General features: G+C 37.4%; 1 long non-coding RNA gene across 1 annotated transcript in view; it reads left to right on the top strand.

The window, feature by feature from the left end:
* LOC138690811 (uncharacterized) overlaps positions 1–15,262 on the top strand; it is a 56,901-nt gene that overhangs the window by 6,865 nt on the left and 34,774 nt on the right. Inside the window, exon 3 of the long non-coding RNA XR_011329599.1 lies at positions 11,761–11,832. This is a non-coding gene — a long non-coding RNA (uncharacterized lncRNA). The remainder of the gene's footprint in view (positions 1–11,760; positions 11,833–15,262) is intronic.

The following is a 15,262-nucleotide window of genomic DNA, read 5'->3' as shown; positions in this document are numbered from 1 at the left end:
CCCCTTTGCAACTGGGGCATTGCTGTAACTCGGCAATCTGTTATGTCTCTTGTCAAAAAAAGTTAATTTGGGGAGCATTACAGTTCTTCTATTCAGAAGAGGCTGTAGAGTTGCTGCCTTTTGATGCAAGTATGATGTCTTATTTGCTGAATTCTAATGCATGGCCTCACTCTTCCGCACTTGGAAAGTGTCTATGGGGTCACACCCATATTTCTTGTTAGTGTTGATCTGACCCTGTCTGTGTTTGGAAACATTTTTAAGTATATGCAATTTAAGTCAGTTGGTCTGTAATCCTTTTTATTTTTGTAAACTAATTATTTTATGCATAATTAAATATTTTTATTTATATAATATTACCTATAATTAAGTATTTTATAATTTACATATTTTATGTTCTGCAGCATACCTGAGTATGTATAATCATTCATGCCTGGATGACCTACAACACACCTGAATGTGTAGGATGTTTCAGTAGGCTTAGTGTCCTGGACCACCACAGATCCCTTTTTTCCCAGTGTGATATTAAATATGATTCACTACCTGTCTTTCTTGTGATTAAAAAGGTGCCTGTGTTTTTTTTTGTGACAGAAAGGTAAATGAAAGAATGATTCTAGTGTTCAAATATTAACTAGCTTCCTTCTCATGCTGTCAATACAGTAAACTTTACTGTATTGCTAAGGACAAATGGGTGCTATTTTTCTGTATTGGTCACACTACTCTAGTGACTTTGATTTGCTTGAAGACAAGAACAGAACTTTTAGAGGAACAGGTTTGCCATATTTCCAACTATTTTTACTCTGCAGAAGTTTCAGGAATGTGTTTGGAGGCAAATTTTTTTAAACTCTTTTTTTACTTTCAGCTTAGGAAAGGATATATGCTACATGCAGATTTAGAACTGTAGGGAAGCTTTTATTAGCTGGTTATGCAGAGATGATGCCAGTGATATAAATCATTTGGAGAAGGAAGAGGTGGAAGAGGTAATAGTTCCTTATGTTTATCCAAACTTTCTGTTTTCAGGTAGGCCCAGAGTAGAAGAGAAGTCATTCCTGGTCTAGTTAAATATGTTTTTTTCCTGCTCACACTTTTAGGAGAAAGTATAGGTTCAGAACAACTCTGGAGCAACTTCAGAACCATTGTTTATTCTCTGTTAATGATTTTATATCTTCCTCCTCAGTGGTGGATATTTTAAAGCACTAGAGCTAATTCAGGTTGACTGAAGGCCTTATATTCTCTGTTTAAATGTAGATGAATGCACTCTAAAGAAGAAGCAGTAAGTGTCAGTGTTTGTGAAAGAAGCATAAGTATCACTATTTGCGAAAAAAGAACAAATTAAATTAGTGTTGTGCCTGGGCCAAATCCATGTATTTACAGCTGTCCCATAGGGAAGTGTAGATCAAAACCTAGATGTACTGGTTTAGTCTTTGTATATCTGGGAAAAAAGCCCCACTGAAATGCAAAGAGATGATGTAATTTAGTAATTTCCTTTTCAGATTTTGTAATTTCCTTTTCGGGATCACATTTCCTAAACATACAGATATTAGATAGTCAACCTGTAATATTATTGTGTTGGGGTTTTTTGTAAGTTGATTATAAAGCAGGATTCTTTAAAAACTTGTTTTGTTCACTCACCAGTTTTCATCTAGTTTATAGTAGGACTAGAAATAAATGTTCTAAAAAATTGCCTGTAGGTAGCTGTGGTGACGGTCCAATTTCAGTTGGCCTTCTGAGGATAACTGGGTAAATGTGACATTTGGAAGCACTTCCCTGAACTTGACCTGCCCTCAAAACTGTTGCATTTGGCTTTTTACTGAGGAAAAAAATTACAGCCTCAATGTAAGCAGAAAGAAAAGGAAAATGCTTTTTTTGAATTGTCACAGTTGAGTTCTTCTGGATAAAATCTATATTATCTTTATGAGGTTTCATTTCATGTTTTCTATTATCTAGGAAGTAGGAGGGTAAACATTCACACAGGTATTTTAATGTCATTTTTTGGTAATGTGAATTTATCTTGCATTTTTTAGTTATAAATTATAGGCTTTGTTTTTCTTTTTGAGGAGAGCAGGAGAGAAATGCTTGTCTTTTAGTCATCATAAAACCATTCAAAAAGACAAAAAAACTTAATCTATGAGACTTAAAGCATGCAAGTGCACAGCTAAAAGGTGATTGCTTTATACTAGAGGTATAATAGCACTCCTAGACTGCTCTTCATTTATGCTTGTAAGAAGTACAAAGTTGTTAATGCACCCTGAGGAAATATGATGATAGGAGCACTGATGTTACCTAGGAGCTCTGAAAAAATGTCATTAAAATTCTTTGTGTTTTTTTTAGATAATTGTGCTGCATACATATATGTGGTATTCTATTTTTTCATTTTAGGAATGAATAGGAATGACTGTGAATTTTGGTGTTTAAATGACTTTCATGTTGGAAAGTGGGTTGTAGGGATATATTCAATTTCAGATTCCTTTTTTTAAAATAGTTCTTTCCTAGGCTTCTTCAGAAAGCAAGGTTCCTCTACCAGCAGTTCAGAGCACCTGACCCAGATTCCTATTCTGAGCTGCCCTATGGAGGACTGTGTTTCTTTGCATTGACTAGGGGGAGAGTATGTTGCTTAAAGCAAATGGTCAGAATGCCTCCTTAAGCTTCCCCTGAAAAAAAGAAAGCTCTATTTCTTTCTCTAACTACAACATTGACTTGAATGGTTTGATAACAAATATTTATAAAATCAGTTTCATTCAACTTATTTGAGAATAGCCAGGAAGTCTGAGCAGAACCATCTCTCTGTACAAATGTACTTTACACAGAACTTAAAGGTGAAGGTGAGGTGATTGTCTTGTGTATGTCCTGTTTTCTGTTGTGGGTACTTAAGCGTCTTGAGTGTGACTTAACTGGTTGCATGCTTTCGTGAAGTAAAAGAAAAACTCCTAAATATCTGCCTACTATCTGCATGGTTCTTAACACAGGGTGAACAGACTTAACAGCTCACTGCTCCTGAAACAGGGAGTCATATCATTCCCCATCTTCTTGTTCCTGTCTTCCTGCCAACTTGTTCTCACTAAATACCTTGTGCCAGCTTTGATGCTTGCTGGAATACTCCATGCTTTGATTTAACTCATTAAAATGTCAGCAAACTGTCCCAGAAAAAAACAACCAACCCCAAACCGAACAAACATGGTCAATTTTCTGCCTCTTTATTGAATAACATAGGCTCAGTGAAGGGTTTCTGTGTGTGAGAGAGATGTAGGGTAAGTGGAGAACACAATAGGGGGAAGGCAGCAAAATTTCTCCTTTTTGGCAGCTGAAGCTGTTATGATGATTCTGGCATGTATGAAAAAGCCTAACCTACAATGATTTCATTAAATTTCAGTCACATGTGGAGTTCAAGTGGTTAAATTGCATTTGGTCCGTGTCTTTTTGGGCATGTGCAAATAAGCAAGAATTTTAAGTATGATGTATGTGACTGTATACTAAAGTAGAACTGTGCATGTAGCCACATACACTGCAATTTCTTCTTTAAGGTTAAGTGCATTTGTGTCCCCCTAGGTGTGGGTCTTCAAGCTGATCAGAGGGTCAACTGCTGCATTTCATTGATCCAGCTGTAAACACCAAACTTATTCTAAATAGTAAATGTTTTCAGGATCCAGCTTGCTATTGTCATGAATTGAGTTCTGATGCCAGATATGTGGATATAGGAAGAAGAAAGGATTTTGAAGTGCTATTTCCATTCAGAAACATTTAAGTCTTGAATTTAAAAATACTAATTCAGAAAATGGTCACAGCCACCTTGTATCTCATATTAAGAAGATTTCATTCCTTGAATCCTAATTCATGTATTGGGCGTACCAAGAATTCACCTTTTGAAACTGAGGACTTGTTTGATAGGCTTGTGATATTGCAGCAAATTATGGAAGTATAATAACATAGCAGAAGGCTTTAATGTCATCCTAATCTGAATTCAAGCCTATTTTGTTTCCAGACATTTATAATAAAGTGGAGACTCAAGTGCTTGAGGTCTGCTTCTAGGCAGAACCACATGCTTTCAACTAGCTTCGTTTGCACATGGGTCCAAATGTTCCAGCTTGGATCTGTCTATTCTTTACCTTGTCATTTTCTTCTCTGAGACTTTCGCTGCTGGTTTTTTCCTCTTGGGAATATCCTATTGTTGGATATTCCTTATGTTGTTATTGTTTGTATGCTTCTGTGTTCCTCTACCTTTTCTTCCTTGTCTTTTCCTTTTACTCTGTTTCTCTTTGCTGCTTCTTTTACAGGTATTTAATATAAAATACACCTATAGCTTTAGTCCAGCTTCTGGTGGACAAATGGTCACAAGACAGAAATTTGCAGATGGCTTAAACAGATGTTCCTGTCAGAGGCAAAATATTTAACTCTTGAATTACTGCTAGCCATAGTGCCTCTAGAGCTGATGAATATTGCCAGAATGGTGTGGCAGGGGGCTTGTGTGGCTTTTTTTTTCACATTGTATTACTTTAATCTCAACCTGACACCTTTCAGGAAAAACTTAGTATTTCAGCACATAGTTTTTCAACAGAAATAAGCTGATGCACTCTGAAACTCGTATTTCTGAAATACGTACAAAGGATTTGTTTTTATGGAGGTAATAATGCATTGTCCGCAATGACATAAAGTGGCATAGAAGAAGAATTCTGTTTGTTTTGTTATGCTGAGCAATAAGAAAATTGAAAGGAAAAGTGATAACAGTATCTGCTAGGATGACCTAATTCACTTCATTATATATAAAAAACCCAAATTGTTTAAATTAGTGGATAAAGAGAGAACTTTTTCACAGCTTAAATTCTTTTGACAAATCTTGATTTTTTTTCTATGTGCAAGACTTGCTTAAGGAGTTCTAAGGGAGCTTGTAAAACCGGCCCAGAAGTGCATTTTTAGTAATATTGGAAGGGAGGGAAAAATCTGATTCCGATTTCTTTTTCTTGAGAAAAGTGAACTACTGATGACTATGAGAAGGTCGACTGGACTGTTGTTCCATTTAGGACAATCTGGCTGATTGCTCTCTCAGCTATTAACTGTCTCTGCAGATTGAGGGACACTTCTTTGGGCGTTAATAATTATAATTTTGGCAAAAAGCATCATGTACATTTTAGTTACAGCAATTGAAAAAACCTCAGTAAATAGAGTCCTGCAAGGTAGTGATGTGTTGCCAGGAAATGTACTCTGCTTTCTTCTTTATAGCTTCATTAAAAGAAAGTTACAAAAATACTTCATTGAAGATATTGCAGCAACTTAAAAACAATAAAACAAACAAAACCCACAACAAAAAACCCTAAAGAAACTCTTCGCTAAACCTTTTTTCGCACAACAGCATGCAATTATAATTTTACATCTTAAATTGTGGCATGATTGACAAAGAGTCATTCCAGATCATTTTGCTTTTCTTGTTTTGATGTGAGTACAAAGCTGTTTTTCAGATCCTGGAAATATGACGTAGGCTACAAGTCTTGGCTCAAATTTTAGTAGCAGGTACTTTTTTCTGAGAAGCTTGATAAATCAGCGATACTGAAATATGTGATGTAGGTGTTAATACAGCTAATTAGATTTGTATTGACATCTACAATATAGTATTATTGTGAAGGGAAACGTAGGCTGCTAAATTGACTTCATGGAGAAGCTTCAAATGGTTGTTTTTAAGAACTTATTATACCACAGCACAGAGGTATTCCAATCTTATTTTGAAGATTTCTACTGAGAATCTGCTTTATTTCCAGATACATGTGAATGTGCACTAATGATGGTTATTACTTTCAGATGTGTGTGTATAAAACTGTACATCATTTACCCAGTTTCAAGTTCTACTCTGCAAGCTGCTGAAAGTTTAGCTGTGATCCAGAGAAGCACGCAAGCTACCTACCTGAGATTCAGTGCAGCTCTGAATTGAGCACCGTTTTGTTTTGCTTTACAATACCAATTAATGTGAGTAGCTGGTGTAGTAGGTAATTTAGATGTCATACTTCTGGTATAAGCTGGTAGAAAGAAGTTTCTTAGTTGTCACATGGAATAGATTGAAAAGGTTGGGCTCATCTTTTCTTAACTCTCCAGCTAAATATGCTGTTACCACAGTAATGAGGAAGTGGTTCAGTTTGGTAAAGGTGGTGGGTGTTATCATCTGAGCATATATTAGTGTACATCTATGTATCAGGGGTGTGGGATTGTAGGGGTGATGAGAGTGTAACATCAGTGTGAGAATAATGGTGGAGCTAAACTGTTGAGAGGAATGGCTTGTACTGTTATCCCCTGAGACTGGTTGTGGTTGACTAATACACACACATCAAGCCCCAAACCTCTATATAAAAGAATATTTTTAACAGATTATTTAACAGAATATTTTCTCCTGAGTCTAAGACCGATTGATCTAGATTTGTGTGTTTCTAACCATTCTGACTTGAAGGGTTAAAGTTGAAGAGTCTGACTTTGGTAGGATTATTAAGACTGTTAATTAACTTTACCAAAGTAGCAGTTTAATTGGTGTTCCTGTGCTGGTTTCTTATGTCTTCATATAATGTTTCTACCCTGTTTTATAGAAATTTTTGGTACTTCAGGACACATTTAAGAGAAGCAGCATGCTGCTTTTTGAGGTTCTGATTCATGTTTTATTTAACGCTGCAGATGAGGATACACTGGTTGCACCAATATTGTGCCTGATTTGGGAGAAATTGTCTTCTGTGAGCCCAATAAAATGGAGTGTGTTTTACAGGATAAGGTATCTGGAGACCAGGAGAGCTGTTTCGTGATCACTTGCTTTCTCTGTAAGATGAAAATAATGTTACCTATTGTTTTAAGTGCATTGCTGTCTCTAGAGGAAATCTTTCCTTACTGTTATATATTAATAGATTAAGTTCAGCTGCAGGGCAAGTAGAATGAACTGCAAAGATAAAGAAACCACACCTGGCTCTGCAGGGCTGAAATTGCTTAAGTTTTGAGCTGCTGCTGTACTGAAGTGTTCATCCATAGAGCACATGCTTGCAGAATATGCTATGTCTAGTTGCTGATAAACTTGCATTTCAGAATAGCTTGCTACATATGGAGAATCTTTGCATATATAGCATAAAGTAATTTGATGTTTTCTGATTAAATTTTCATTAAAAGGATTATATATATTTAGTTGCAAGGATTATGATTTGTTTTTATTAGTGAAATCTCTTAGGTGTTGTATAGAGTGCAAAAATGGAGTGGGTGTTCCTCTCTCTGCACTCTCTTGTGGCTTTGTCCTCTGCTTATTACTGGTATATGATCTGTGACTTACAACTTTGGTAATTTCAAACTCTGTTCTGGACCACTCACTGTCACAAAACATGTTCTGGTGAAACTGAGCCAGTGTTAAGTGGGGTCCTGAAATACCAGGGTTTCCAGGCTTTGAATTCAGGAGCTACAAGATAGAGGAGAGGGTCTGAAAAGCATGCCTTTAAGGAAGGGATCTTACTGTTATGTCAGTATCTAAGTCCTGTTGTGGACATCATTGCAGAGCACTCGGGTGAAACAAAGTATGTTATCAGGCTTAGCCTTCAGGGTCATTGTTCCTCAGTGAGGAAGAAAAACGTTCTTCACTGAGGAAAACCATGATCAAGAGTAATTAGAATGGAGAACAGTGAGCTGTATCAATATCCAGTTCTGCTGAAAACTTCATTTCAAAGTGCTGAAATCTAGAGTAACTCACTAAGCTATGGTGTTTTGTTAGCTTAGACATATGTGACGTACAGGTAAGTAACTTCAGATGCAAAATAATTAATGTAAATAGTCCCCAGGGGATATGAAGGAATGCAGTTCTTGGTAAAGGCAAACAACATCTTTAGACTAAAGGTCATGTGTTAGTGACCTTTTCTTGTTCTTTATTTGCATTATAAGTGAAACATCTAAAATGAGATGCTCTATAGAAAATTATCTAAGACAGTGGTGCTCAGGCACGTATTAAAATGCTTTTAGTGTTTTTATCCACAAGGAAGTTTAAAGTCAAATGGAAATACAGTGCAGAGTTCACTTCCATAGCTGTTGAAGCTTGTTTTCTCTGTCAGGATCTGGTTGTCCAGGGTGTCAGGTTTCATCACTTGGCTTGTAACTCTTTACACATTGTCAATTGCAAAATCAGAATGATTTCCATCATGAAGCAGAAGCTGCTTATCTTTGTTCCACAGAATGACTTAGGCTTACAATTCTGTTGCTTTCCTTGAAGGGAAAGCTGTCTTGTATAGCTGTTGCAAACGTAGCTGTGGGCGGGGAGGGGGGAAATCAAGTTAGTCTTTGACAGCAGTAATGTAATAGAAGGAATTGTATTTATGTCCCACTTAAAGGACATCAAAGTAATTAGATGTCTTGAGATAAGTTGTCCTTGTGAGATCGATATCTTGATAAATCAGGAGGCAGAATCTCAATTAAATGTGAAAAGTCTTTTGCATCCATATTATTGTGCTTCCTTTCTTTGTCCTATGTTCTTTCCAAGCTTTCTGTGATTCTGTCTTACTGGTTTTTTTTTCTTAGTTGTTTAATAAGGTTTTGGAGAATGGGATGAAATATTTTCCTTTAGTGAGTCCACAATAATAGTTTAAACATTACTGTCTTTTGGTAGTGCACGGAAGAGGTGAAGGGACTTCATCAGTCCTTCTTGTGGTTAGGGCATGTTTTACGTCTCCTTGTGTTCCATGCCTTCCACTTGTGATCAGCTGCCGTTCCATAAGATGCTTTCCTGAATAGTTCAAGTAAACCCCAGACCTCATAAATAGGGAGCAAGGTGACTGTTTAACAAGAAATGCTACTGTTTTCTTAATCCTATTATGTTCTTTGCAAAATACGCTTGGTTTCCTAACCACTCATGTGGAGCCTTTTATTTTCTGTTTGTGCTTTACTGTAAGCAGAAGAAATAAATTTGAAATGGCAAAGTAAATCAGGATGTTATGTGATGTTACATTCAAACCTGGTGAGCCTTTACAGACATGTGGAAGAACATATTTTTATGACGTGATTCTTCCCTATGGTATTTGCTGTCACAGTTTTTTGCCAAATAACTGCCAAATTTCAGCTTGAAACAGGCACAGCATCACACCTGATAATTTCACTGTTCAAATTATTAAAAACCAAGACTAAAAAAAAGTTGACTAAAACAAAAGTTATCTAAAAAATATGACAAGCGGGGATTTCTTTTATTTTCCAAAACTTTGGAGTGTGTTTGGGTCAGCTTTATGCTTTTATCCTGCAGATGTGGTAGCTAGAAACTTCTCTTCAATGAAAAATTACATTCTCATGTGATCATTTAAATTTAACACCTAAGTTTTTGGGAGGAAAAAGTCTTCAGTTATTAATGTTTGCTGTAGTTGTGCCTGAAAGAGTCCTCTTCACCCAAGCCTGTAAAAATTCATAAAATTCATGATTTGAAAAGACACAACTACTGTAAGGGGGGAGGAAAGAGTAGAATGTATGGCTGAGGGACCAAGGTAATGAATGGCATGGAGTGGGTGTGTTAATATTATAGCTTCTTCAATTTGAGATGTAAATTTATTTAGGAGAGGCTCACATAAATAAAAAGGAAAGAATGCCCTTTGGAAGGGGAACAGGTGAGTGACCATAATGGGTGAGGGAAGCAAGTGAGGAGTAAAGTTGATATTAATATCTTGATAAGGGTGTGTAGGGAGAGACTTGGGATAAATCTACAGACTAGGGCAGAGAAAATACAGCTCAAGCTAGAATGATCCAAGACTGCCTTTATGGCCTTTCTTTAATGGATTTTGTTGGCTGGAGATTTGAAATGTTTTCCTCCAGGCAAGGAAGTAGTTTCTTTCGGGGAAAAAATCATAAAACCCAGAATAACTTGCAATAACATCACAGGCCTGGACAATACTAATGCAGATTTTTGGGTCTTTTACATGGGAAGGCTTTTAGAAGGAAATAGGCTCTGCCTTTTTTCTTTACATTGCCTGTGATCTGTCCATTTGCTTACTTTATGGTCCTTAGTACTGCAATTGCTAGCTTTAGGATTCTTCAAGAATAAATTGGGTGTGAATGATGCTTATTTCTCATACTTCCATTTAAAGGACAAAGGTTTGGAATAAAAAAAGCTTTCTTTCTCCTAAGTATTGCCTAGTCAAAATGTATTTAATGTTACACAAATATCTAGAGTGAGTCACAAAATCTCATTTCTTCTCACTCATACACTTTTCAAAGAACACTTAAATATTCTTTTTATAGTCCTTCACTTGCTACAGAGTCTGCCAGAAACATTTGATTAGGCCAATGATTATAAAAACAAGTGTTTTAATCTGTTTTCTATATCCTATTGAAGCAGAAGTCAGTAGGGAAATTGGTTATTCTTTACCTTGAGTGTTTAGGTTTGTCGGGAATGCTTTATGAACTTCAATCAGATTAAAATTAATAACTATATTTTCTTTATCCTGTCTGTCCAAATTGCCATGAAAGCTTTATATTGTCTTCTGTGCCTGTGCATCGACATACGTTTTCCAAAAGGGATTAGTGTGCTTGATTAGGAATGCTTAATTTTAATGAAACTAACTTAGTAGCATTGAAAATTACTTTTAATTATTGCCATTAAAACCTAGTAGCAAAATGTCATGACCAAATGGAATTTTCCTAATGTGTAGAACTAGAGCCCTGTACAGTGGGTTACCAGAGACCAAGCTGTAGATTTAAGGAGCCTGAAGGTGACAAAGGAGTTTCAGTGCTGTTAGTGACAGTTCCATCCTTTGATTTCAGTGATGCAGAGTAACTTTAAAAACCACAATGGCTATAGAAGGGTCAAGCGCTGAGCCAAGTGGATGACCTGCTGAGTTGAAGAGTGAAGAAAATACCTGAGTTCAGCATGTGCTTTAGCTGGCCTAACCTGTAGAGGATAAGCGTGAGGATCGTCTAAAGGAAAGAGTGATAAATTCAGCCATAATTATGGCAGTTAGGATTAGAAATCCTCTGATGCTTTCATAGTAAAGAATAGTATAAACTATAATGCAAGTTATATGGCCAAAGTATATCACAGGTAACTGGGCAGTGCTACGTATGTCCTGATTTTCCTTTCTTGTGGTTTCACCAGGGTGGATCATTCTGTCTCCAGTTTCAGTACTTGTGCAATAATATTTTTTCTGCTAAATAGGCCACATGCTGTCCTCCACACCAGTAGTGAAACAGACACCCACATCTTATTCCATGTACATTTGACACCTTTCAAGATGCAAGATAATATACCTTGAGCAGTTCATAAATTTAGGTTATCTGCATTTAAGCTTTTTTCTTTACAGGGAAAGAAAGTTTTTCTTACTTTGCAAAAACTTGAGTGCTTTAATCTGAACAAGCAAATAATGTGATAACATGCATAATTTGATAATGTGCATACTGGGCAAACTGTCCTAGCCATATATGTTCATAAATGCATTGTTATGTATCAAGTATGGAAGTGTTTCTATACATGCCAACAATCAGGAGACTGGATTTAGTCATTTACTGCTATTAATATAATACCTAACTTTTGAGAACATTTAATTTTCCATTGGTATTCCTTTAATCAATTTCTGCAACAAAAGATGATTTAAAGTAAGTTATATGAAAGAGGAAATTCCCGATCAAAATACCTGTCGTACAGAGTTTCCTAACTTGTTTGTCTGACAGTGATTCAGTCTGGTTAATGATGCTGACTCAGGAGTAATTCTTGGTTTTCTTTTCTTTTTTTTTTTTTAATGTTCCTGATTTCATGTGGATACTCCTATTGATGGACTAATTCCTTACTCTGGTAAGGGATTTCCATACTGTGACTCAGGCGCAATGCAAGCAATGTGACAATTACAGGAACATACCTGTTAGTATCAGGTAAGTTGGTATTTACATTTTGTTTATACCTTCAGCTGAGAAATCCAGAAGTTTTGCCAAATGTTAAGCTGTGCAAGTCTTAAAGCCGTATCTCACCTGATAAATTGTCACTCTAGATTAAATGGAGCACATATTTCAATGAGGAGTATTCAGAGACTTTGAGTTGAGGAACAAAATGGATAAGCTAATGCTCATACTGTCTGGGCAGCAGTTTCTGCTGCACCTGCAAGCAGTTTTATACCTGCAGCATTTCTCTTCCCACGGCCTGCACAGCTTCTTGCTTTGTCTAGAATGGTCTGGCCATGGAGATGGAGGACATGTCCCTTAGACCTGAAAAAAGCTGCCAAAGCCCCAACATCTTTGTGATCCAAATTCTTAGGTTTCCGAGAGACTTCTCGGAAGTTATGCCCATGCTTCCCTTTTACCACGTGATGAAGTGTGTCTTTTTCTGTCACTGCTGCTGGCTGATTCAAGCTGTTGTTCACACCTCAAGGTGTGCTGCAGTGACTCCTACTACTGGCCAGCAAAGTGGCACCAATGCCATCATCCAGATAGAAGAGGTTTTTTCCCACATCAGGTCAGAATTCTTATTTAGTATTTCATCAAGGAATTCATGACCAACTCTGCTGTGTACCTTGTTTACTGTTCAAATCTACTTGGTTTCCTTAAAGTCTTATATGAAAAGAATTGCACTGCTTAAAACAGTATCAGGAAAACCCTAGAGAAGAATCACAGAGTCATGGTCCCGTGCTGTAAGTATGTTCTTCTCATTTGCATCAACCTCAGTTTGTAAAACTAACTGCATACTTGTGAATTGTCCTTGACTTGTCTTAGTGGAAGGCAGCAGAATTTTTTTTCTCCAGTTCTGTTGATTCCTGTAGTCTAGTTCACAGGCAATCTGAAGGTCTTTAAGGTAAGAGAAATAAAGGACAAGGTTGGTTGGTATTCAGGTGGCTGAAAAATCCCTTCTATTACTTGCAGACCCCTTTAAGCAATTGGTTTCCAAATTAATCTTGATGTAGGCCAATGTTAACACACATCACTGGTGAATAAGTACCCAAGCAAGTCAGGGTCTTTTTTGGCCTTACCTGATTCTAACTCATCAGCTATTTCTTTGATTCATGAGCCAGGCACCAAAGGGAGTCCCCATTTCTGAACTAAATTAATTCCTTCTGTTTTCATTTATTTAATGAGTTAGTTTATTTTCCCTTGTCTATCAAACAGAGACAAAGCTTCACCCCTCTAGGTTACATCTTTCTGCTTTTCTTTCTGCTCTGAATCCCTGTTGGAGAGTTGTGGACTGTGTCCTGGCAGATTCTGGTGACTGTGCCATTCTGCAGTGCAGGGAAGCTTGCATGACATTGCCATTCTGGAGCTGTGTCAAACACACCATGGATACTTTGTAATTTGAATGCTAAAACTGAGATCTGCCCAAGTATTTGCAAGCAAGAGCCAAGAGGTAGAAACACAGAAAACAAAACAAAACCAGCCTTTTAAGCAGTGTCAAGAGGTTTTGTAAAATTTGCCGCAGGCAAAATCTGACTTCTTCGTTTTACAAGATGTTTGGCTTTTCTGTGACCTCAGATATTGGAGCTCTCTGCCTTTGATTTTTCTTGGAAACAGAAGGGGAGGCTGTATATGATGGCTTCAGAAGGTTAAGAACCAAGCATTTCACTATCCTGGATAAACCTGGCATTGAAAATATGTTTGTACAGCTGTCACCTTTGTCCCTGAAACTATTCTCTTCTGTGGTCAGTGGGTGTTTCTCATGTGTCTGTCGGATGACGGCCCAGGAAGGGACACACCTTGTGGGAAAAGATTCTTTAAGTCTGTGCCCTTTTGACACTGTTCTCAGTGGAGACAATGTCCAGAAAACCTTTCTGAGAGAGTGCTTTGCTGAATAAAAATTATTTTTATTGGACAACATTTAAAATTCAAATGTGTAGATCAAAATTAAGTAGCAGGAAGATGTTTTATTAAAAAAATGAAAGAATCATTTTTTATAAAATGCATTTAGGTATGTGTATGCTAGAAAAGGATTAAAAATTAAATCTATGTTGTCTAGACCTTTGTGCACAGTTGCAAATTCAGTACAACCACCTTCCAGTTAGATTGTTTATGAAAATAAATGCCTGAAAGTGGATTCTCAAGCCTTCCTTATATGTCATGTCAACTTCATCTGTCAGCAGTAAAAATACAAATTGGTGGAGTTAAGCAGTTTGGCCATTCAGGAATAAAATTGGAACTAATCCCCAGAATGGAAGAGGTTTTGCCCATTTATATTCTTATTCTGTTTCTCTTTCCATTTGAGGTGACTTATCAGAAAATTTATTTAGGATACTGATTATGTACCTTTCTGGTGTTCTATCAGCCTATGCTACTTTCTTCTTGTACAACAGAAGTTTAACACGGACCTCTTTATCTTGGGTATTTTTGCAAAGATACTCTTTACAGAAAGTGGTACCTAGGAAAATAATTGAGATGCTTTAGGATAATCTTCAGTTAAATTGTCTACTTTTTCATTCCACTGTCCTGGTTTAAAACTGTTCTACAGTACCACTGTGTGGAAGTAGTGGTTTAGTAAATAGAATCATAGAATCATTTAGGCTGGAAAAGACCTTTGGGATCATGGAGTCCAACCATCAACCATGCCCATTAAACCATGTCCTGGAGTACCCCGTCTACTTGCTTTTTGAATACCTCCAGGGATGGTGACTCCACCACTTCCCTGGGCAGCCTGTTCCAATGCCTGACAACCCTTTCGGTAAAGAAATTGTTCCTAATATCCAGTCTAAACCTCCTGCCGCAGCTTGAGGCCATTTCTTCTCATCCTATCTCCAGCCACCTGACAGAAGAGACCAGCACCCACCTCACCACAGCCCCCTTTCAGGTAGTTGTAGAGAGCGATAAGGTCTCCCCTCAGCCTCCTTTTCTCCAGACTAAACAGCCCCAGTTTCCTCAGCTGCTCCTCATAAGACTTGTGCTCCAGGCCCCTCACCAACTTGGTTGCCCTTCTCTGAACATGCTCCAGCACCTCAATGTCTTCCCTGTAGTGAGGGGCCCAAAACTGAACACAGGACTCGAGGTGCAGCCTCACCAGTGCCGAGTACAGGGGAACAATCACCTCCCTGCTCCTGCTGGCCACGCTATTTCTGATAGAGGCCGGGATGCCGTTGGCCTTCTTGGCCACCTGGGCACACTGCTGGCTCATATTCAGCCGGCTGTCAACCAGCAATAGAGATGCTTAGAAATAAGTAATTTTTCTCTAATACTACTGCTGCAAATTACATGCTTCTTTCTTTAATTCTACTTCCATATTTTTCTAGAGCATGACAAACAAAAGAAAACGTGAATATGCCAGGGAAATAGGTGATGTCTGTGTTTTCTTTTTTTTGTATCTTGTTTGGGGTTTTTCTTTCTTGCTTCTCCC

The sequence above is a fragment of the Haliaeetus albicilla genome, chromosome 24 (genome assembly GCF_947461875.1).
Source record: "Haliaeetus albicilla chromosome 24, bHalAlb1.1, whole genome shotgun sequence".
NCBI lineage: Eukaryota > Metazoa > Chordata > Aves > Accipitriformes > Accipitridae > Haliaeetus > Haliaeetus albicilla.
Note: the sequence above shows the minus strand (reverse complement) of the source record. Positions and strands in the feature narration are given on the sequence as shown.